We start from the raw sequence: 25,789 nt of genomic DNA on the forward strand, positions 1-25,789 counted from the left end.
AATCGCGTACACAAATAGCATTGAATAAACTGTGGACACTTCTTTGCAAAATGTCCTGGTTTAAGACAGCGAAGGCAGCATTTTAATTCTCTTAATTTGTCTAATCTTTCCTTTAAGCTCATCAATCGAGCTGTAAAACATTCTTTGCTTTCGTGAGATTTTCCCCAAAAAACACATTTTTGTTCTTTGACAGCAACTAGACTTGCTGCGCTAGCGATTGGTTTTTTGGTCTTAACTTTTACATCTTTAGAATGTTCATTGCGCGAAGTAGAAGAAATTTCAAATCCAGACCTGGCTAGTTTAACTCCTTCGACCTCTTTACACAAAAATTCCAGGAGATTTGTGAGACGTGATGCTTCTTTACTGAACAAAACGCTTCTCTGCCATACTCGAAGCATCTCAGCAGACAGACAAGACTCGACCATGGGATATAACCAGGAAACATTAGTATCCAGGGCTAAGCCTAAAGACTCTAGAGATCTGAGATGGGATTCGATTTTGTCAAACAGTGACACTAGCGGCAACCGACCCTTCCTTTGTGAGCGTACATTTTGGATAATTAATTTTAACAATTCCCTCACATATATCTCAGTTAAAATTTCCTTGTTTCCAAAACGCTCCTCAAACGCAGAAATAGCTTTCGGGTAATTTTCAGCCGTTAAAGGATAACTATTTATCAACTCACTAGCCCGAGTTCCAGGTAACATTGATTGAGCTAAATAATGGAATTTGTCAACGTCATTAAGCTACTTATCCTCATGGATTTTCTTAAATTAACCCCAAAATGTAAGGTAACTTAATAATTGTCCATCGAATTTTTTAATTTGAATTTTCGGCAACTTGTACCGTTTTTCATTAGAAGCACTTATGCTACTATCCGTGATAGAACTCGTATTGACACTACGGTCAACCGCATTATCTATATTCTCTTTCACCCGACGATTAAGCGTGATAAACTCATCTGAATATTCTTCGCAGCCTATGACTTCTGTTTCCAGATCATCTTCAGCGGCTTTTCCCTTAATCATTGAATCTAGTATTTCTGAATCGCAAGATCTCAACTCAGCAATTATCATCTGCAACTTCAAAATTTTGTCTTTCAATACATCTCTATCCGCTTGAACATCTTCACAAAGTTCGGTTTTTAGAATCTTAGCCGTCCTAGTAAAGGCACTGCGTGCCGTTGCACGCTTTTTCTTCAACATATCAACATCCATTTTATCTTTAAATGCAGACCCACTTAAAACTCAAAATCTGTAATGTTATCATCAATCCGACAAATCCTCAAAAACGTCTTTACTCACCAATTCCAAAAATATAACTCAATATAATAAAAATGAATAACAATATGTCATAACATTCATAATACAGCAAAACAAAATTATTTTGAATATCACAGTAGAAGATTTAACGCATAACCTTTTCTACGTTTACACTGCAGACGATTTAACGCATAGCATTTCAATTGAAAATTGAAACTAATTCAAATACAAATACGAAATTCAACATTGCAGACGATAAAACGCATTACGTTTCCAAATAACACTTAAATTAATATTTACTTCTACAATAATATAATATAGCAAACACAATACTTTCTCAACTATATTAATATAACAATCCCAACACATTCGAATCAGGATCGCAATCCTGTCTGGCTCGCCATATTGTTATGTCGTGGAGCAAAAACAATTTTACTTTACACCTGACTGCCACTGGCTCCGACATAGCAATGTGAATACTCTACATCTAAAATCTTAAAACACCATTCCAGAATTTTAAATGTTTATTTTATAGAATTCTATTCATATATTTGCATTTTATACACTATAAATACAATAAGCAAAATTTGAACTTATCTGCACCAACGTGAATAAGCCTGGCATAATATTCTGAACTCGACGCAAGTTTAGGAGGAAAAATACGGCAAATTCAAACACACAGGTTTCATCCTTTTCAACGCAGCTAATTTTTTAAATATATTTTACTAATATCCGCAGCGGGGCAGCGGATTCATTTCGTTCACCCAAAACTCAAATGTTTTAACGCAATAATATCGCAAAGGAAAACGTCGACTCAAAATCAAAATATTAAAATCTATAGAATATCATCCGCTGTTGCCATTCTAGCACTGCCAAGTTTTTCTTCCTGCAGCTGTTGCCAGACTTATCCTCGCTGTATGATGAGAGGTACAACAATAACCTCTTCTAATTCCTTTTGTTAAAAAAGTTGTCGAACTTATGGTTATTTCATACGGAACTCGCAATATCTCCTAATTGTTTTGAACAGTGCATGTGAATGCAAGATGTTACTTCGCAGCACAAAAGAGACTGAACCTAAAACTCCATTACAGATCTTACCTTTATAATATCGTATGGAGAAGATGTTTTTCCACACCTAAGAATAGCACTTCAAATACTCCTAACTATTTTATTATCATTGAACGTTGGTTCAGCAAATTAAAATTAATTTTGACATATTTACAATCAATGATGGGGCAAGATCGCCTAAGTGATCTAGCATTTTCAAATGTGGAAAGAGAAAAATTTGAAATGATCGACTTTGATGAAGTAATTGATAAATTTGCTTCATCCAAGGCAAGAAAAATTATTTACATAGTAATTATTTATACTAATGTATTATATTATATTATTATTAATAAATATATCTATTTATCTGTCATATACATTAAACTTTTCATTGTTTAAAAACTTTACGTTTTTAAAACAATTATATAAATATCAAAAATAAATAATACTTTTTTAATTAATTCTAGTTCATCGTATGTCTGATTTTTCCGCCCGACAGAGATGCATTTCCGAAAACAATGCTAATCTTGATATTTTTACTAGATTTTTTGCCTCAGATTTAAAGTAGAGTCAAACTCAAATTTAAACTTGAATCTGTTATCCCGAAAATATTTTAGCGAAGATGTCTTGAGAAAAAAAAAAAAAAAGGCAAAGATCTCTTCTGTGCTTTGATATAAAGGTTCCTATTTGCTGTTGTGATGATTAGGCGATGCTGGTACAGACCTCCAGACCAAAAGAAAAGCGATAAGGTGATATTTACGTTATTATTTTTGCTGAGATTTCGAAATTCGTTTGCCAGCTTATCCGTGTCCTCGTTACCTGTAATTCTGACATGCGCTGACAACCATTGAAGAATACAGACCTTATCTAACTTTTGAAGCTCTCTTAGGCGAAAGTGAATACCGTGGATGATCAGGGAGTTTCCATTCAGAATTGCCTATAGAGCTGCCTTTCAGTCTCATAAGGCAGCAATTACTTTTGCCTGCTCCGAAATGGGAAGAGATCTATGCATGTCAAGGCCTCTTCTACTGCCAAAAGCTCGCAAGTGAAGTTAGAGACAATGAAGTTAACGCCAGGATTGTGTTAATAAGCAGTATCGCCTGGGCCAGTCAGAAATACTCCAGAACCTCCATTCTTGATTGTCTCATAAAACAAACAAAAAAAAATGGTGTTAGCACAGATCTAGCAGCTGAGTGGTGTTATAATGAACTTTATGTTTTCTAGCCTCATCTTCAAGTTTTCTGTACCAGTAACCGGTACAAAATGCCAAGCAGATATAAAATGGTGCTCTGTATATTAGTAAATCCCACATGTTTTTCAATTAAAGACATAAATTTTCAGCTCTACAAACTGATTTGTATTTCACAGCGTCACCTTCAGTATCAGGCAGATTATACATAAGTGAATTGTAAGCGAATTGTAAATAAGTGAATAGCACAAGTGACTACTATGAATGTGACAAACAAATATAACATAGGAACTCTGCAAATATGTGAACAGCACATATGATGTACATTAATATACCCCGTAAATATTGTTCCGTATAATGCATCTGATAAACTTCTTATATCCAAGTTACCACTGATTTCTAGAGTAAATGGTCTCTGTAAACTCAGAATCACAAATGCTTAAAACATTATCAAAATCCTCATTCAGCACAGTCTTGACAGGGTCTCTTTAATAACCTAAGGTCCCAAGTACCCATCTTCCGAAGTAACTTTATAAGTTCTGCTACAAATTTTAATATTTCATAGAGATCCACGACAACAGAATGCTCCACCAATTGAGTACAATGCTGATAGTCATTTAAAGGGGTTATCACATCTAACGACATTACCTGCTAGATGGGACTTTTTAGAGAAATGAGATTCTGGTAGCACTGGTTTAAACGGGAGGATTCCTAGTAAAAAAGAGCCGCGCCTGAAGTGAAGTCCCGCCCAGCTACGGAAACAATGTTGCGGCTGCGCGGGAGTTTTTGAAACCTCGCCGGAAATGTTTAGGTTGCAGCTCTGTCTCGCGTAGAGATCAACCAATCAGAAGAAAGTTCTGCTTCTGAAGGATCACATGACCCAATCTGAGCGATAATCGACTATTGTTTGGCGTTCACGTCTTGGTAGTAAGTGAAAATGGTAACCTAATGGTAATGGGATTCGTAGAATGTGCGGGTTCTTAGCAATGCCCCTTTCGGCGTCCACTCCCGCGTAGCGGAAATACATGTGATAGGGACTTAACAGGCGGTACAGCAACTCAAGTGGTGGTAAGTAAGATGAACCATCTATATAAGCGTGTACAAAGTCCTCTTTTGGATACTGTTCAACGGTCCTGATCCCTGATAATTTAATTATATCTAACTTCGTTCATTAATATAATTAAAAATTTATGTAAAACTGCAGACCCTATATAAAAATTCAGGATACACTCACGTGCCTTTTTGCTATAGCATTCTATCAAGTATCTTCTTCAAGAGAAATTAAAATTTTATAAAATTTGGAAACATTGTTACCTACAAAATATATTCACATGGAAGATAAAATATTTTAAAATGTACAACAATTAAATTTCGATGTAAGGCTTCATTTTTAATTTCATGGAACCATCGGATGTGAATAACAGCACACTGAATAAACTATAGGTATGACATTATCACTGACGTTACGACATTATAAGGTATTTTCTCCCTACTCTTCGCATGTCCTCGTAATGTAACTGGAAGTACACTTGACGAGCATTCGGGAGGTCCGACTCTCGAATCCCGGTGAAGGCAGTGCACATTTCTCACGTCTCCAACATAAAAAAATCCTAGTGTCTCTACAGTGGCGCTCGAGCTAAAAGATGGTGAATGATAATTCGTCACCACCAAGATTTGGCGATTGGGTCCCCTCATCCCCGCTCTTTGAAAGGGGAGAAATTATCTTATATATCAGGTATTTTCGCTCTCCTTTCCGCACACCTTCGTGGTTTTACTGAAAGCACACTCGAAGTGTATTCGGGAGGTCTGGTATTTAAATCAAGGCGAGGCAGTGCCCATTTTTCACGTCTCCAGCATCAAAACATCCTAATGACTGTACAAGGTGATTTCCATAATTCAACTGCAGTAAAGCTAGAAAGAGGAAAGGTTGCTATTTGTAAACAAATTGTTGCTCTTAAAACAATGTTTTCTATAATGTTATTTCTGAATATTATTTTAAAACTGAAGCATTTCTAGGACTATACATGTTTTAAACCAATGTTAGCAGTCCTCAAAATAGTATACAACAATAAATAAAAATATTTCGTCGATACAAGAAATAATTTGGTAACAAAATATTTACAGACAGACGTCTGTCATAAATATAAAAAATAAAAACATTTCCTTAGTTAAAATCATAGCATTGAATTAAAAAGCGAGAAGATTAATTCTCTGAATATCACATGCAATAACAGAATTTCCGCAATACTGCATTAGGCACGCATGAAGACTGTTCACCATACTCATTCATTCTACTAATATCATCGACAACTCTGCAGTAAGTTTCTTCCACAGTTTCACAACGTACCGTAGCTTCAAATACAGCTTCGCTGGGAGCAGCAGATACGATGACTAAATACTCGGTAATTATATTATTTTGTGTGATATTAGTATGAGGTGTATTCTGATATTCTGATATCTTAACATCAAGTAATTCATCAAGGGTTAGAATACTACAATTTCTTCTATAGGCAGAGGTCAAATTATTTACAGCTTGTATCACAGCCTCAGCAGATTTTCGTGCAACTGGATCTTCCTTCGTAACAGCGTGGTGGACTTGGCATGTGCACCAATGAGGTGTTATTCCAGCTTGAGAACATGTTCGGTTGCAGGGTATCTCATAAAAAAGGCTAGTACCGGGTTTCATGTTATTTTCGAAAGTAGCATCGCCTCTTAACAGAGCTGCTAAATTAAGCATTGTCGAATGGATATCAAAAGGAGTTGTTAAGCGCTCACTATTGATGACTAAATTTTTATGTATACTCTCATATTTATTTAGGAATGATTTGGGGAAAACTAAGTATATGAAAGGTAATCGCTCTTCATACTGACCAATACGAGTTTTACGGATCGGTCCAAAACGGATACCATGATCGCTGAAAAATATAAGTAATGTATTCTCCAATATTCGATTATCATGCAAGAATTTTAGTAGCTGGTATGTTGGCTCGTCTGCATATCCGGCAAAATTAAAGACATCATGAGTTAATCTCGCTAAAAACGGAAATACAAAGAAAGGGCGGTCATTACCCATTGTTTCCACAAAATTTCTTATGTAATCATACAAAACTTGCATTTCCATCTTAGTTCCAAAACACTGTTCTCTACTCTTAGCTTTTTAACTCCGATTTTTCTACAGCTAAAGCAAAAGGTCTGTAATAGTAATCAGTAGGGGGTTTCTTGAAGCCTTTTGCATAATAATTAAAAGTAGCAATATTGGGAGCATCTTCAGCTAACATCGTCCTATATCCCATCTTCGAAAATATTTTCCATACGAAATCCACGTCATCAAAAAACAAGTTATTACTACGATGCTTGTCATAATATTGATGAAAGTGGCCAGTTAGTAAAGGCATAATATTTGGAAACGTATTATCTCCAACTTTATTATATCCCTTCAAATTAATCGCAAATAAAACTTTAGACAGGAAGTCCTGACATTTCGGAAAGTGTCGGATGAAATTTAATTGAGATATGGAATCTATACCTAAAAATATAACGTTCATTGGCTTATGCACGTTAATTTGCTTTTGGCGGTGATTACATAACTTCTCAACAGTGCTCTTCAGGGGAGTCAATGGAAGAAATTCTTTAAATATTCCAACACGACTCCCGGCATCACACGTAGTGTAAATAAATTCTGCACCTAAAGGTTGATCGAAAATCAAAGCTTGGGTTCTTCCAAATGTCACATCATTATCTATGTTTTCTGCATTTGATGTATTGCGAATAATTTCTTGAAAAACACAAGAAATATTACGAAATTGTATTTCATAATAATACTGAAGCAGTACATCTTCTAATGTTACTATACCATTAGGTAATACCCGTAGAAATGAAGGGGAGCCAATACATTTGTATTGATCAACAGGCTCATATAAATGCTTGATTGATTTGTCCCATGGATTAAATGCTGGAATCTGACATCCAGATGTATTAATGAGAAAATTATGAATATTCTCATACACCCAAAGCTCAGATGCTGCATAGTCATCCATCCATTGATGCCTTAAGTAGACGAAACAAAGTAGGGAGCAGGAAACAAAACAAGCTAAAAGGAATGGATGACGCCAAAGTTTCTTCAGTCTCATAATTTCACCTGCAATAGAAAATTATTTTACAATAATATGATATAATAGACATAACACGTTTCTCAGAGCAAATGCAATTTAACTAGTGTAAAGTGATTAGATATGTTTCAAAGCTTAACACATTTTCGGTGAGGCAGAAAGTTCGAGCATAATTTTACTATTTTTAACAATTAACACTCTTAGTTGGATTTTTTCAACTGCTTACATGTTAGAGTGAAACTGCCCAAACAGACCGTATGGTTCTAAATAGTCTCTGTCATCTGTGAATGTATTCTCCATAAGGAATACGACTATCAGTGATATACAATACTAGTATTTATTTATGCTCTCAGAAATTTGTTCTCCTTTAGATGTGGTTGCATTGAGGAGTGGTTTCAGCGTATTAATTATCGAAATGTATATTGTGTTGTTCAAATGTTCCTGATAAGCGAGTTCAGATACTAATGTTAAATATTTAGAAGAAAATTGTTTTAACTGCTAAAAGAAATCTCGCTCCATTTGGTTTCGGTTTGAATTTTATACTCGGATAACTATTAATTTTTCGGTAATTTCTTATCTGTCCAAATATAATATTTCATCGAATAAGTTAACGTTAGATAATTATTCTTCGAAGTTAAGCTATCTTCCTTGTGTTTAAATTCTGCAACATTTTCAAAAAGTCATCAAGTTAAAAGTATTATGATGATTTAATTTCACTGTCTAATCACAAAACAGGAAATGCAATTGAAACAGAAAACCAGAAAGGCTTTCACAAACCATATTATTAGAAAGTCCTCCTCGAAGGCATTTCTCTCTTTAGGTAGATAACCCTCGAATGCTTTGCAATAATCAAATAAGCCAAACGAAACCAGTTGATTTGATGCTCTTGCGAGCCCCCTAAAACCACAAAAGCACGTTTATTTCCTTATTAAATACATTCCTGATCCCACAAAAAATAACTTTATGGCTGTATGGCACTAATAAAATTCATGTCGATAATATTTATAAAATCTAGGAATATCAAAATTCAGCACATTTTCCAAGACATATCCTGAATCGGGACATTGGACTGAAATGCGGGGCTGTCTTGCGCAATCGGAATGTCTTGTCCCTTTAAACTAGTGCTTAAACATAGCATATGACTACCGTACTCTAAAAGTATCGTAGTATTGGCTAAAATCCACAGTTATACTAAATTAATGTTAAAACTCTATGCTAATCTGACGATATGAATACATTACTGACAAACTATGAACATGTTTGATTCAAATTTTGAAATTTACAACCAACTGTCAATTGAAATAAAACTGTGAATCAGAAAACTAAAAGCCCACCAGTGGCCGAATGGTTAAGACCACTAAACACTGGTAGTTCGATGTGGCTTGGGTTCGATCCCAGGCGAATGGGCTGGCTGCATGGTTGGTTTTCGAGGTTTATTCTCATGTGGGGTAACGTGAATACAAGCCAGTTTCCCTTAGAAAGTCCTCCACGAACTCATCTCTCCTCTCTTACGCAGATAGCAGATGTGACTTTGTAATATTCAAATTAAATAACGACAAATCTAAACATTAAAACAGCTCGCTATAGATATCTTCTGATTAAACGTGAAAGTATGTAAGGATTATGTTTATTTTATTAACAGTTAAATTTTGAGTTAAACTTCCTTTCCTTTCGATTCTTCGAAAATCCTCCATTAAGCAAAGAGCCTCGCAAGCTTTGCCTCAATTCGCTAGTTCACCACCACAATCTCTCTAATTTGAAAGAATTCAACATCTAAAAAACGTTCGGAAAAATATTTTCAGATGCAGAAATACCTGGTAAAGCTCTCTTTTTTCATAAATGTTCAGGTAAATACACTGATTACCGCTGATTATTATCGGATAGATCGGAAAGTAGTGCAGAATCGAGATATAGATGCATACTTTTAGTACTGTCGATTGCAATAAAAAAGGGAGATGCGCAACTAGATGTTATAGCAGTTCCATATACAAATTTTCAACACTTTACGGCTAATCATTTCTGAGTTATGCGAGATACATACATACATGCATACGTATGTACGTACAGACGTCATGAAAAAATCTCTTTTGAATCCATTTTACAATCTGTTTTGGAAAAAAATTCCTTTAGTCTGTCCGCGCGTACAGACATCACGCAAAAATGTCGTCCAAATGGATTTTGGATGATCAAATATTTCTGTTGAAAGATCATATCCGAAACTTTTCGCGATTACTATCTTTACTTCGTAGAATCAAAGCAGTAGGTTAGATTAACTGAATATGGCAAAATCTCGAGGGCTATCTGTATAAGGGGAGGTTTGATTTGGCTTGGTTTATTTGATTATGGTAAAGCACTCGAGGGCTATTTACCTAAGGGAAGCGATGGCTTAGTGGAAGATTTTCTAAGGAAAACTGGATCGTATCCATATACACATGGGAAAAACACGAATACGCTCGTGCAGCATCCTTCTTGCCAGGATTTGAACCCCGAACCGAACTACGAGTTTTGAGCCACTTTAACCGCTTGGTCGCTGGTGGGTCCTAAGAGGAGGTTCCCTCCGTGGAGAACTTTTGAGGGAAACTGGTTTGCATTCACGTTACACATGGTATAATCTACGATCGAACCCAAGCCAGGTCGAACTACCACTATTCATTGTTCTTAATCACTCGGCGACTGGTGGAACATCAAAGCAGTAATCTGTTTTACAACAGCCTTGGGCGAACTTGATCAAATTAAAGTATCACGATGAAAATTTATGACCCTTTTAAGGAAGGCACGCTTCCCAAGACTGGTTTAACCCTCCCAGGCTTTCCAGTTAATTAAATAACTGCTACTTGCTCGTTTAGCTATCATTTTCTACTAAGGTGTGGAATTTCATCTAGACTAATCTTTATTAAATTCGATCAGTATAATCATTATTTAAAAGCCAAAGAGTTGTTATAATTCGAGTTCTGAATTTTGGTTTGAATAGATGATTATGGCTTTAAATGATGATGGCTTTAAATTTCACATACTGCTAAAAGGTTGTGTAGATAAAAATGTGAGCAAAAACTCAAGTTTTTCTCAGTTTGTCTCAAATAGAAGTATATAATTTGTACATAAAGTACAGAGGGAAAATGAAAAATCTTGACATACAATGGCCCATAAACGTCAGTTCTAATGTCTAAAAATTCTGCATCTGTTGTATATAACATATTTTTTTTTTAATCTGCTAAGCGTAAAAACATTAAACCACCCTAAAATCAACACTGTCTTTCGACAACAAAGTGTATGCTACGTTTTTTTTTCCTTCTCATGTGAACAATAATTCCGGACCAAATAAAAATATTGTAAATTAACTTTAATAATGAATATTAAATTAACAGTAAGTTAATACTGTAAATTCATTTTTAGCTTTAATTTGTTTTAAAGCTGGATAAATCAAGTATTAATGCTGATCTTCCTTAAAAATGTGGATTATTTAGTATGGCCCAGCACATGAGGACCATCTGTTTAAGAGAAGGAACGCTTTCGTGGAGGACTTCTCAATTGAAACAATTAATTGATTGAGCATTTAATTAAAAGAAACTGGCATTTATATATGAGGAAAACTACAAAAATTCCTGCAGCCAGGATTTAAACATGGGACGAACTATCAGTTTTAGGCGATTTTACATGTCTCTTTTTTTTATGAACATTTTAATTGGAAAGCTGAAGCTATCTTAAGATTACCTTTACGAATAGATAAATATCTGTAGAAGAGTTTAGATAATGCTCATAGGTAGGTTCACTCCTTATTTTAAGGTAAGTAAAAACTTTACAATATGGAAAATTTGAAAAAATATTTATTTTGCCTTTTGAAATATAAAAATAAATTCGGAACCACTTTCTATTTTGGTACTTACGTATTTTTCCGTTTAATATTTTCGGTAAACAAAGACTGTCACCACACAAGCAAATTTAGCGCTTATAACGGATAAGCGAGACCTTAAAGCACATGCAAAACATATTCGCCTTGGTTTCACGCAAAGTCACTTTATCTGCTGATTATCTAACTGAATAAAGAGGATCTGTTCTACACAAAGTGTCACCGCATGATTAGCGTAAGTCTATGTTCATATTTATTTAAGATTTCTATGTTATATCTGCAACTTGTTATCTATTCAGTCTCTAACTAATTAGACAGCGATCTGCTCCTTCTCCGAAATTATGACTATTTTAAAGCGAATCTAGGAACAAAGTAAAATCAGGAGTGACATAGAAATTCAGTTTATCTTTATTTCAAAGGTTGAATTATGATATTAGAGCTTTATCAGTTTGATTATTCTTAGAAAAAAATTTCATTTCTAGAATGAAATCTTTCAGCTGTATTCATAAATTCGAGACAAACATTTCTAAAGCTTTATTTATCTTGCTTTGGAAAGTCAAAGGGTCGCAGAATTTTCAAAAAGAAAGAGATACTTTTAAGTTTTCAATAATAATTACTTTACTTTATTATTTTAGACTCTATTAATTAACTAATAATTATTAGAATTCCCGGAGGTTACACAGAAAGAGGAAAGAAAAGTAGGAAAGAAAACCATATATAGAGAAATCTTAAATGTTTAAAAAATTGGCGTAAATATCATTAGTGAAAATAGAATAACACATTTTAAAACATTTTTATTGACAATACTTACTTTGAACATAAGAGCATTGTTATACTAGCAACAAGAATATCATTTAATTTAGTGATGGCTAAGAAGAAGTGTCATCATATCCATCTTTCTGTTGATAACTGTTAGACGAGTTTGTATAAGGGAAAAGTCCCTTTTCTTCATTAAATTGGTATAAAATATTTTTATTAAACATTTAGATGTTAGGTTAATTATAGCATAGCACACAAAGGCCTTCGTAGAGGGTATAATGACTAATGGTAGAGATACCTTCGTAGAAGGCTGTCGAAAGAGAACTCGCTCGTAATCACATTACATGCGGGGAAAATCATAAAACCTTCTATGCAGCCAGTTCGACAGGACAGGATTTGAACTTGGTTCGAGCTATCAGAATTCAGCGATTTTAGTCACTCGCCAAGTGGTGGGAATTGCTTTTCGAAATTAATATGTTTTTGGTTTAGGGCTTACTTACTCATTTGTAACGCGTAGTTATAATTTACACGGTCATGTTATAATACCTTTTTGGGCAATCTTGAGAACGGGTTCAACCGAAAAGAATAATAAAAATATTCAAAGAATATCGTAATCGTTAAGAATTTAAAATATTATTAAACTTCCACAGAAACGCTTCTTTTACAATTAATATCGATGATGACTCTACTTTTAGTATTTTGATTATGATTCCCCTCATTTCAACATTCGGAAGAATGGTCGTATTTATTGCGTTTTCCAAATACACACGTGATAATAGGCAACCCAGTCATCTGCATACTACACATGTGTTTAAGTATAAGTGAAATTATATGTTTTAAATTTAATTTGTTTCTCTAATCAGTATTTTTTAAATTTTTGTTTTAATAGGCTATACAGATTTTTTTTTCTTCTCATAAAACTTCTTATTCCTTCTGCTATTATTTATGCACAAAACAGTACTTATGAGTCTGATAAAGAAACAAACAAATTTCTTTGCCAATTTACGAAGTCCCCAATCATTTAGCCACTTTTTGCATGTTGGATGGGTGCGGATGTTTAGAATATCCACATTAAAATTCGTAGACTTGATCATACTTCGTAAACTGACACTACTGAAAAATAAAAAGAACCTATAGGCAAGCGACATTGCCCAAATTAATATGACTTAATCTTCTACCCGCTTTCACATCTAGCAGATTCTCAGAGTGTTTACTTTAGCTCTTAAGTTTAATCAATCTGTTATCGATTAAGAAACTAACAGATTTAAAAGCAATACTCATTTTATAATAATTTAAATATTTTATTTTTTAATAAAATATTTAATGTATATTAAAGCACATATAATTTATAATGTATCCAACTGATAATTATAAGCATTTTTAGATTTATTATAATTAATAAAAGATGTTTCTAAACGCCATATCTTACGGAACTGATACACAAACATCTATTTTTTTCAACATTTATGTTGTTTTATTTCTTTAATTTTATATATTTTAAAATTTTTATAGAAACTGTTCTTTAATCTATAGGCTGTAATTTGAAGTTCAGATTGTAAGGAAACGATTTAGAAAACAACGATTAAACGTAAAGGATATTTGCTAAAGCTGAAAGTATTTTCATTTGTATATTGTTATGTGAAATACTTGAACAAATATACTTGGAAGAAATTTAGTTCCTTCACTAATATATAAATAGTATGGCAGGCAGTTGAATTATTAGTAATAATAATCCTTTCACCATTTTTAACAGAAGATCAATGACTATACGAAAATGATTAATGATTTCTGCTATATTTTGCTAAACGACTAGAGACCATGACCTCTGATATCGATTCGAATGGAAATGTCAAACATTATATGTTAGGAAATGTAACGACGATGATTATTTTAGTCCTACAACATTCACTATACACCATAAAAAGCATCAAAATCAAAGTAGCAGTGCACGGTTATACTTCTAGAGATATTTCAAATAATCTAACACAGAATTTTGTACACGTTTTATACTGAAATTATCTTAGAAGCATACCTGCTAATTTATAAGCCTTTAATTTCTCAGAGCCTTCAATAGTTTGGTTTAGTTTATTACGACAAAGCACACAAGGGCTATCTGCATAAGGGAAGGGATGCCATCGTGGAGGGAAACTAGCTCGTATTACACGTTACACACGGGGAAAATCACGAAAACGTCCATGTAGCTAACCCGTTCGCCTGGATTCAAACCCAGGTCGGAACTACCAGAGCTCAGCGATTTGAACGCTCGGCCGCTGGTAGGCTCAGAACCTTTAATGAATACACTATTGAATGCAAACGGTGGAATATTTTATGAAATCGTTAATAAATAATCTATCTCTTAAGATTTATGAGCATTTTTATCATTAACGTCATAACAACGCAAATGCCTGTTACTGAAACTAAATTTAAAAGTAATCATTATGGTAGAGAATGTTTTACTCAAATGCTTCAAAGTAGTAAAATGTAATTATGAAATAAGTGTAATTCTGAAAATAATCAATATATTTCTCAATAAGACCAATTAAAATAGTCAAAACTAGAAGTCTTAAGTGTATGACTATGAAGGCAATCGAAATCTCTGTGACAGATGCATAAAATTTAACTCCGAGATGAAAATGGATGCTATATATCACTAAATGATATCAAAGTTTAGTTTGAAACTTAACTATTGAGTGATAAATATTGTTACGATTTTTGTATTTATTTAGCTCTTGTTTAGTGGAATTATGATTGAAATTGTTTTACTCGTATATTCCCGTGCAATGCAGCACGAGAGTTATTTGAAGAGAAAGTTATGCTGGAAAGATTAAAAGTACAATAGCATGCGCATTTAATAAATATATATCTCGTAATTGTACTCTTTTGATAACCAGAAAAATCGAGAAAATACGAGAATGGTTTCGTGCATTTAAAAAGCTTATAAAAGCTGGAGGAAAACATATCAATTCAGTTATTCCTTGATCTTACTATTAATTATACGGTTGATAAGTTACCTACGGGTTGATAAGTTATCATAGGATTACTTCTTTTAACCGTATAATGTTTATTGAAAATGATATCACACTCAAGCTTTATAATAAAGTACTACAAGATTTTATACTTCATCGAAAAATAGGCAAATTTTAAGGTACTTGCATATCATAGCAACCATCTCAATAGCAATCGCCAAAATTTCAGAATGTGCCCAACACTGGCAACCATGCACACATAATATAATTGTTTTTCGGCAACCATATTTGTAACAATTCTTCTGTCAAGCAACGTCGCCATTTTCATATATTTGTTTTTGTAGTATTCCAGCGACTTTTGCAGGAAAATCGAGATATTTTTTACTGTAAACTCAAATTTAAAATAACAGCTTGTGGAATTTGCCAGCAATAGAACAAACTGCGGAATTTTTGGTTGATCTTTACATTATGGTAACGGCGTTTTTTTGGCGAAAATTTGGGACCAACTCTCCTACAGCAACCCTCTATTTTTTTTTCCCGCCGCCATTTTGTCTTCACGAAGTAAAGACATGTTTCTTTTCTCTTTATCTACTGAACACTTCTTCCAACAGTCTACTAGCCGAATTACACTTATGCTAGAAATTTTATCTAACAAAACTGCTTAATCATGACAAATATTCACTGCAAAATTGGGAAAAAGTGCACAATACCATACTCCTTACGCGTTTTTCCAAATAACACATACACATAAACCATGTACACGCCGACTTATTTTTACTTAAAAAAACATCCCAGAATTGCACAAAAATGGCATTGCGCACACTCTTCACTATATCCAGTACACTGCTTTTTTCTCATAAATTAGAAAAATTTCACGAAAATACATGACAATTTTCTCAATCTTTAAACCCGGTAAAAAGAACATATATAAAATTACCTGATCGCGAAAAAGTATTTACCCTTTACAAATATGAACATTTCCACATATAAAATAAATAAAATATCCAAAAACTTTTACCTCTAAATCATCTATTACATTATACACGTCACCAACGAATTCATACCGCAAGCATTACAAATACTTAGTATCAAATATTTAAATTATTTCCATGCACGTTTACTTCAACTTAAACGTGTACCAAATTCCTACAAACATAAAATTCACAAAATAACTATCATTTAATTAAAATATCACTAAACCATGTACACGTCGACTTATTTTTACTTAAAAAAACATCCCAGAAATGCACAAAAATGGCATTGCGCACACTCTTCACTATATCCATGTACACTGCTTTTTTCTCATAAATTAGAAAAATTTCACGAAAATTCATGACAATTTTCTCAATCTTTAAACCCGGTAAAAAGAACATGTATGAAATTACCTGATCGCGAAAAAGTATTTACCCTTTCCAAATATGAACATTTCCACATATAAAATAAATAAAATATCCAAAAACCTTTACCTCTAAATCATCTATTACATTATACACGTCACCAACGAATTCATACCGCAAGCATTACAAATACTTAGTATCAAATATTTAAATTATTTTCATGCACGTTTACCTCAACTTAAACGTATACCAAATTCCTACAAACATAAAATTCACAAAATAACTACCATTTAATTAAAATATCACTAAACCATGTACACGGCAACCAACTCTCCTACACCAACTTGGCAACCAACTCTCCTACAGCAACCCTCTATTTTTTTTTCCCCGCCGCCAAAAGACATGTTTCTTTTCTTTTTATCTACTGAACACTTCTTCCAACAATCTACTAGCCGAATTACACTTATGCTAGAAATTTTATCAAACAAAACTGCTCAAACAAAATCATGACAAATATTCACTGCAAAATTGGGAAAAAGTGCACAATACCATACACCTTACGCGTTTTTCAAAATAACACATACACATAAACCATGTACACGCCGACTTATTTTTACTTAAAAAAACATCCCAGAATTGCACAAAAATGGTTTTGCGCACACTCTTCACTATATCCATGTACACTGCTTTTTTCTCATAAATTAGAAAAATTTCACGAAAATACATGACAATTTTCTCAATCTTTAAACCCGGTAAAAAGAACATATATGAAATTACCTGATCGCGAAAAAGTAATGAACATTTCCACATATAAAATAAATAAAATATCCAAAAACTTTTACCTCTAAATCATCTATTACATTATACACGTCACCAACGAATTCATACCGCAACCATTACAAATACTTATTGTCAGATATTTAAATTATTTCCATGCACGTTTACTTCAACTAAAACGTATACCAAATTCCTACAAACATAAAATTCACAAAATAACTATCATTTAATTAAAATATAATTAAATTCAAAAACACTACTTAAAATATAAATGAGCACATACATTAAATTAATACATACATAAATACCCATTTCGAATTCACTTTAGTTACGGCCATGGGATCCAAAAATTCACGAACACTGTTTCACAGAACACAGAATAAAGCCAAATACAAAATTTCCAGATATTTTCCCGATTTCCCCCCTTTTCTGATTAAAGAACCGTAATTGGTCCATTAATATCACATGACATATCCCATGATCTCTCATTTCCCTCACACAAAATAATGCGTAATCGGAACTGAGTACTGCTCACATTATTACCAAAGTGCCAGGTAGTAACCTTTATCGCCTCCAAAATGTCGCCAAACTACCAGTTACCATATTGTAAAGATCAACCGAATTTTTTTTTGTAGGAATATGGTATTTTGGCTCAAAATTGCTAAAATAAATAATAGTGAGATATGTTTTGGTAGATACCCAGTGCACAAATCGGTGTGTGTGGAATTCTCTGATTTTTTTTTGAAGCGAAAACAGGTTGATATGTATACAGAGGAAAAACAGCCAAAAAAAAATGCAAAAGGATTTTGTGAAAAATGTAAATATTTTATTTTTTCATTTATCATATACTGCTTATTTAAGAATTAAAATTTGCATTTTAAATTGCTAAACATTGTTTTCTTTTGATATTCTGATAACGTTTATCCAATTATGATAAATAATGTCAATAGTTTGGCAATCTTTAAAAAAAAAATGAAAATCGCCAGATTGTTTGAATGAGGTCGCGTTAATACGTAAGCACCAGTTTTACTATTTTTAATGAGTGGGATATTTTTAGTGTGTATGTGGGTACTGGATACTTAATTGCCTTTTCCCACAATAACACTTGGGACTAATCTAATAATATAATAATATAATGCAGCATAAATATGCTTTTAAAAATCCTAATTAAAAGTTAATTAAAGGTACTCGATTCAGTATTAAATGCATCTAAAGTACTGATTGTACTACAAAATGATTCATGATTTTTGTGTATACTGATGAGGCTAGACAAAGTGACTTTTAGGTTTTCCTACTGATAGTTAGTCTGAAGGCGATAAGAAACCCTTAAGACTTATTTTTAGGTAAAACCTTTTGGGAATTCTGTGTAAATAATTTATATTCGATTTGAAAGAATTAAACTTTGGAGCTTTCGTCTTGGAAGAAAGTTATATTTATCAACATTTATAAAATTACATTTCTGGAAAATGTGCAGAAGGTTTCTATAATGCAAACTTGTAATACAATTACAAGAAATGGAACATTACTTGGATTTAATTTTGAATTGAAAAATCTTCATTAAATGGGTATTAGTAAGGAATATTAGGTGAAATGATGTGGATTTTATGAAAAATTTTCTGCATTCGGGATCTATGAAAGTTCAAATACTCGAAAAGATAGCGTAGATTTTTTTAAAAATATATTTTATTCTTTCTTCTGCAAATATATATACATCTATATATATATTGGTGATGATATGTCGGGTAAAGGAATACATTTAACATTGTTTCTTTCATAAGTAGATGCATTGACAAATAAATTAACGAAAACTGATATTCATGAAAGAAAATCCTAGGATAAGAAATTACAAAATAAACTGTAAGTTGGCTAGTGAATTAGGTTGGAAAAGAATTAAGTTCGAATAAACGTGCTAACGTTATGTTCTAGAAATAAAAGTGGTTGATCTTTACAATATGGTAACTGGTAGTTTGGCGACATTTTGGAGGCGATAAAGGTTACTACCTGGGACTTTGGTAATAATGTGAGCAGTACTCAGTTCCGATTACGCATTATTTTGCGTGAGGGAAATGAGAGATCATGGGATATGTCATGTGATATTAATGGACGAATTACGGTTCTTTAATCGGAAAAGGGGGGAAACCGGGAAAAAATGTGGATATTTTGTATTTAGCTTTATTCTGTGTTGTGTGAAACAGTGTTGTTTAATTTTTGGATCCCATGGCCCTAAATAAAGTGAATTTGAAATGGGTATTTAGGCATTGTGATAGAGAGAAGTTTGCTTTTTATTTAGCGGAGGAAGTATGGAGGAAAAATTCGCACAAAAAATCTTTCAATAATTTTATTGAATGAATTAGAAAAGTGTACCCGCACATAATCAAGATTCTGAAGAAGATTAGGTAAGTTAGTATTTTTAATTATTTGAGGATATTATTTTTATGCATTGTTCAAAATGTAAGGTGGAAAGGAATTTGGTATTATTGGGAAAATTGTTATTAGCAATGATTTAGTTTAAAGTAATTAGGATTGTAAGGTAATTTTTATTAATTTAATGTATGTGCTCATTTATATTTTAAGTAGTGTTTTTGAATTTAATTATATTTTAATTAAATGATAGTTATTTTGTGAATTTTATGTTTGTAGGAATTTGGTATACGTTTAAGTTGAAATAAACGTGCATGGAAATAATTTAAATATTTGATACTAAGTATTCGTAATGCTTGCGGTATGAATTCGTTGGTGACGTGTATAATGTAATAGATGATTTAGAGGTAAAAGTTTTTGGATATTTTATTTATTTTATATGTGGAAATGTTCATATTTGTAAAGGGTAAATACTTTTTCGCGATCAGGTAATTTCATATATGTTCTTTTTACCGGGTTTAAAGATTGAGAAAATTGTCATGTATTTTCGTGAAATTTTTCTAATTTATGAGAAAAAAGCAGTGTACATGGATATAGTGAAGAGTGTGCGCAATGCCATTTTTGTGCAATTCTGGGATGTTTTTTTAAGTAAAAATAAGTCGACGTGTACATGGTTTAGTGATATTTTAATTAAATGATAGTTATTTTGTGAATTTTATGTTTGTAGGAATTTGGTATACGTTTTAGTTGAAGTAAACGTGCATGGAAATAATTTAAATATCTGACAATAAGTATTTGTAATGGTTGCGGTATGAATTCGTTGGTGACGTGTATAATGTAATAGATGATTTAGAGGTAAAAGTTTTTGGATATTTTATTTATTTTATATGTGGAAATGTTCATTACTTTTTCGCGATCAGGTAATTTCATATATGTTCTTTTTACCGGGTTTAAAGATTGAGAAAATTGTCATGTATTTTCGTGAAATTTTTCTAATTTATGAGAAAAAAGCAGTGTACATGGATATAGTGAAGAGTGTGCGCAGTGCCATTTTTGTGCAATTCTGGGATGTTTTTTTAAGTAAAAATAAGTCGGCGTGTACATGGTTTATGTGTATGTGTTATTTTGAAAAACGCGTAAGGTGTATGGTATTGTGCACTTTTTCCCAATTTTGCAGTGAATATTTGTCATGATTTTGTTTGAGCAGTTTTGTTTGATAAAATTTCTAGCATAAGTGTAATTCGGCTAGTAGATTGTTGGAAGAAGTGTTCAGTAGATAAAAAGAAAAGAAACATGTCTTTTGGCGGCGGGGAAAAAAAAATAGAGGGTTGCTGTAGGAGAGTTGGTTGCCAAATTTTCGCCAAAAAATCGCCAAGTTACCATAATGTAAAGATCAACCATAAAAGTATACCAATAAAAGAAAATTTCAAGAGATGAAATGATAACCAAAGAGTAAAATCGTTGAACACTGAATTTACCTCTGATTAAATACTGGAAATGTTTAAACTTAAAAATATTTTTGTACATGTGGCTTAAATAGTTGTTAGTTTCCTTTGAAAGCCTGTCTATGAAAGCAGAATTAGCCGGAATTAGCGCAGGAAAAAACTAATAAAGTAAAATATCCATAATCAGAGCATTTAAAGCGTAAATATAATGGTATGAATGCAAAAAATTAGAGAAAAATACTAAATTAAAAGGTATTAAACGTTAAAAATAATAGTAGTGTGTGTGTGTGTGTGTGTGTGTGTGTGATTATGGTAAAGCCTCGAGGGCTATTTGCCTAAGGGGAGGGATGCCTTCGTGGAGGACTTTCTAAGGGAAACTGGCTCGTATACGCGTTACACATGGGGAAAACCACGAAAACGCCCATGGAGCCAGCCCGTTCGCGGGATTCGAACCTCGGACCGAACTACCCGTGTTCAGCGACTTTACCGCTCGGCCACTGGTGGGCCAAAAAAAAAAATAGTAGAGATTTCTGTATATGAGTAAAGGAAACAATGAATATGGTTCTGGATCAAAGTTAAGATTTCATTCTAAAATTTGAGAATATATCAAGTTCGTTATTAAAGGCAATCGAAGTTGGAAACTAAACATTGCTGACATCGAAGAGCTTAGAAACATGCATTAAGATATAAATGATATTAAAAATTATAAGAAAATACCTGAATACGCAGGAAGTTATTAAGGTTGGGAATGCGACTGAAGTTAATAAAGAAGTAAAATAGCAGAATTAGTAATGGTAAGATTACTACAGAATAAAAAAATTTAGATTATGTAAATTAAAATAGAATTATGAAATATAGACTAAGGAGTATTAAATGAATTGTATATGACTAATAGTTAACGTTTATAAAATATAACGCTTAATAGATAAAATATCAGTTATCTTTAGGAAAAGTTAAACATGTGAAAAAACATGAAGAATTAAGTGAAATAAAAATAAGTAAAATCAAAAGCGTTATTACGATCGAAAATTATAATAATTATGATTTAAAAATTGTAAGAAAATGCCAGAGCAAGTAGAAAAATGAAAGATGTTAAGAATTAAAAAGGAACGAACTTACATCTAAAATTAAATAATGTTCATGTGTATGATAAAAAAATATAACAAATTAATTAAAATGCAGAATATGTTGAAAGTTTCGTACATTAAATGTATTAAAGAAGATAAAAGCTACATCTAAAATTAAATAATATAAATAATAAATGTGTGTATATATGAAATAAGTTAATAAATAAAATATATGAAATAAGTTAAAATTAAAAGTATATTGGAAGCTTAAAATGCATAAATGAACTTAAAAATTACGTCTAAAATTAAATACAAGAAATAAAAGGGCGCATTTGAGTAATTACGCAGGTAAAATATACTAAATACGTTAAATAATTAGAATATATTGAAAATTTCGAAGGTTAAAAAGTACAAAGTATAGGTTAGAGTACGCTAAAATGTATGGATTGGATTACTTAATTATGGCAAAGCACACGAGGGCTGTCTGCCTAAAGGGAGGGATGCCGTCGTGGAGGACTTTCTAAGGGAAATTGGCTTGTATACACGTTACACATTGGGAAAACCACGAAAACGCCCATGCCTCCAGCCCGTTCGAACCTCTGACCGAACTACCAGTGTTCAGCGTCTTTACCGCTCGGCCGCTAGTTGGCCGCTAAAACATATGAAAGATGTTAAAAACTGCGTTTAAAATTAAATAATATATTAAGTATTTTTTGAGTAATTATGCTCGTGAAATATAATAAGTGAGTTAAAAGTAAGAGTGCATTAGTTAAAAAGGTATGAAAAAAATCTAGTAACATTACGTATCAAGATTATGGAAAATAAATATGCTGTTGTGAACAAAAGTTATAAGACATACGTTAAAGTTAGGAAAACGCAGGGAACTGATAAGTTTAAAGTTTACGATAATAATTAAAAATTTACATCTAAAACTAAGGAAAATTCATGCGAATCGGCTTCTTGAAAAAGTTATGGAAAGTTAACACAAAGTTATGCATATAAGATCTTCCGTTTTAAATATCCGGGATTGTTGAGATGCAATTAATTGCATCGCGTGATGGGCCATCCTACACAATTTTTTTTTTAATAAAGTTTAACTTATTCACTTTATTACCAATTTATGACTAGAGATCATGTGGCAGCAATCAGTCTTTGTACTACACTATGAATTCCTTTGTTACAGGCTCGAATCCCCTCAAACAGGTAAATATTTATTTAAGAACTAAATTAAGAATTATAAAACACTTCTCATTATCAGTTAGCTGTGCCTCCGCCTCCGAACTCATCTCCGCGGCCAAGCGATAAAGACGCTGAACACTGGTAGTTCGGTCCGAGGTTCGAATCCCGCGAACGGGCTGGCTGCATGGGCGTTTTCGTGGTTTTCCCCATGTGTAACGTGTATACGAGCCAGTTTCCCTTAGAAAGTCCTCCACGAAAGGCATCCCTCCCCTCAGGCAGATAGCCCTAGCGTGCTTTTCCATAATTAAATACACACACCGAACTCATCTCCGTTCCACATGCGCGCTCATCCGCAAAACGCTTGCGAGCTTGAGATCCTGTTGCTGAACTGTCACTTTCATACTACTCGGTATATACTTAAAAGGAGGGACGCCTCCGAGGAAGACATTTTAAGGAAAGTTGGCTTGTATTGACGTTAAATATAAGAAAATTTACGAGAAACTACATGCACCCACTCCGCTCATCAGGATATGAACTTAGTTCGAATTACCAAAGTTCAACCATTTTATAGCCGTTGCTCTGGTAGGAGAGTGGCTCGGGAATTTAAAGGAAAGTGAGCCGTATTCATGTTGCACATGGAAATACCCACACAGACATCCTTTTCCCGAGATTTGAACCTAGGTCAATTACCAGTATTCAGCAGATGTATACATTCAGCCACTAGTAAAATATGAAATATGTATGTAAATAAGTATATTATTCGAAATACCGATATCATAAAATGTATTATATTTATATAATATCTAATAAATATATATATAAAGTATGATAAAATACTTGAAATAAATGACATAAAACATATTTTTAAATAAGCTAAGTTCCTGATAACTGATTAAACAACCGATTATGGTAAAGCACATTTTGAGAACATTTCTAAGAGTAGGAAGCTAGTAATTACATTGTTTATTAATCAAACACTAAATAAATTATCTTGCTTGACTTATTTTATTTATTCTTTTATGATGTTTACTTCTCACTAAATATATCGGAAATTTCTTCTGAAGAAACTACGTCTCCAGTACATAGTCAACACCGTGTCAAATTTTATTAGCACCCCCCCCAAAAGAAAAGAAATAAGATAATTCATAATTAAAATATTGGGATATATGTCTTATTACAGGGCACCGAGAGCTTCCCTTGGTCTTAACGAAATTAATCTTATTTCTAGCAATTGTTTTAAGGCTAAATCTGTTCGATTATTAGCAATTTAACAATTTTGAAGCTAGATTTTGACTATATAAAATGAGAAAAGAGAATAAATGCAAATCAGTTTACTACCTACTTGAAATCTATTCATAGTAAAACTGCTTTAGCATATTATGGAATTTCCGTGCATCCAAAGCATTCGCTATCTATCAAAATTCTCGCTATTCATACCACATCCTTTTTTCCAAATAGGCTGCTCAGGCTGAGCGCTCACTTCTACTGAAGCGACCGACAAAATCATCGCCAGAAGTCGCCAAAGGAAATGATTACAAGGAACCGGAAAGAACTTCGTTCAGTCCCTTACAAACAGCTATTGTATGTATTTGATCAGAGGGTGTTTTAGAGCTGTGTCAAAGAAATTTATTAGAAGTCATCTACTAACTGTGGAAGCTATGAAAGCAATTATTTAATTATTCCAATTATTTTATATTCCAGAAATAAACAAGTATATCTGTACAACTACAATGATTTTCTTAAATTTTATTATTATTATTCTATACAGAAAAGTATAATTTCTGAAAAAAAAAAAAAAAAAATACTTAAAAGACTCCAGAATAAATCTAAAAAAAAAAAAAAAAAATTAGTACCTCAAAATTTTTACCTGAAATTCCTGTGAAATTATTTGAGATTTGGTCCCGGGCTAGACTATGTGTCGTTCTCATCTAATAAAATAATTGCTACTGTTTGGTTTCGAATTCTGAACAAATGCCATTTTTACTACTGAAAAAATAACCGTAGAGCGAAACGTGCAAAAGTCCCCATTTAGAAAACTACGAAAAAATAAAGAAAATAAAATAAACTATAATTTGCAATAATGGAAAACTATCTCGGAAAAAGCCTTTTGTTTACTGTCTCCTTGTCGGATGTGGAAAAAGCCGTAATAGTTTTAGAAGGCTTTTACAATACTTGTACTTTCTTTGAACGCCAGATATCTACAATATATAAAAATGCAACATGTAAATAAATTTATATTCAATAATAAATATCTTAATTTTGTTTAAAGTCGCATACTCTACTGTGAAAAGTATATATGAATAATGCAATTTCATTTTAACTGAAATTTTTATTAAAAGGTAATATCTTAATAATAATAAATTCCAGTGACTTTTCAGCATTAACTTTTCAAATAGATTTTTTCCCGATGAAAAATGAGTGAAAAACTATTTTTAGTGCACATG

At 32.7% G+C, this 25,789-nt stretch overlaps 1 pseudogene across 1 annotated transcript; it reads right to left on the reverse strand.

Annotated features, from left to right (window-relative positions):
* Positions 1 to 1,659: 1,659 nt before the first annotated feature.
* Positions 1,660 to 24,825, reverse strand: LOC118182632 (uncharacterized; annotated as a pseudogene). Its single transcript, XR_015038648.1, has 2 exons — positions 24,688 to 24,825; positions 1,660 to 7,636 (listed from the first exon to the last, which is right to left on the reverse strand). The product of XR_015038648.1 is annotated as an uncharacterized LOC118182632 (transcript).
* Between the last annotated feature and the right edge of the window lie 964 nt (positions 24,826 to 25,789).

The sequence above is a fragment of the Stegodyphus dumicola genome, chromosome X1, assembly GCF_044657685.1.
Source record: "Stegodyphus dumicola isolate Sdum_Otavi_A_Nest chromosome X1, ASM4465768v1".
Classification (NCBI taxonomy): Eukaryota; Metazoa; Arthropoda; class Arachnida; order Araneae; family Eresidae; genus Stegodyphus; species Stegodyphus dumicola.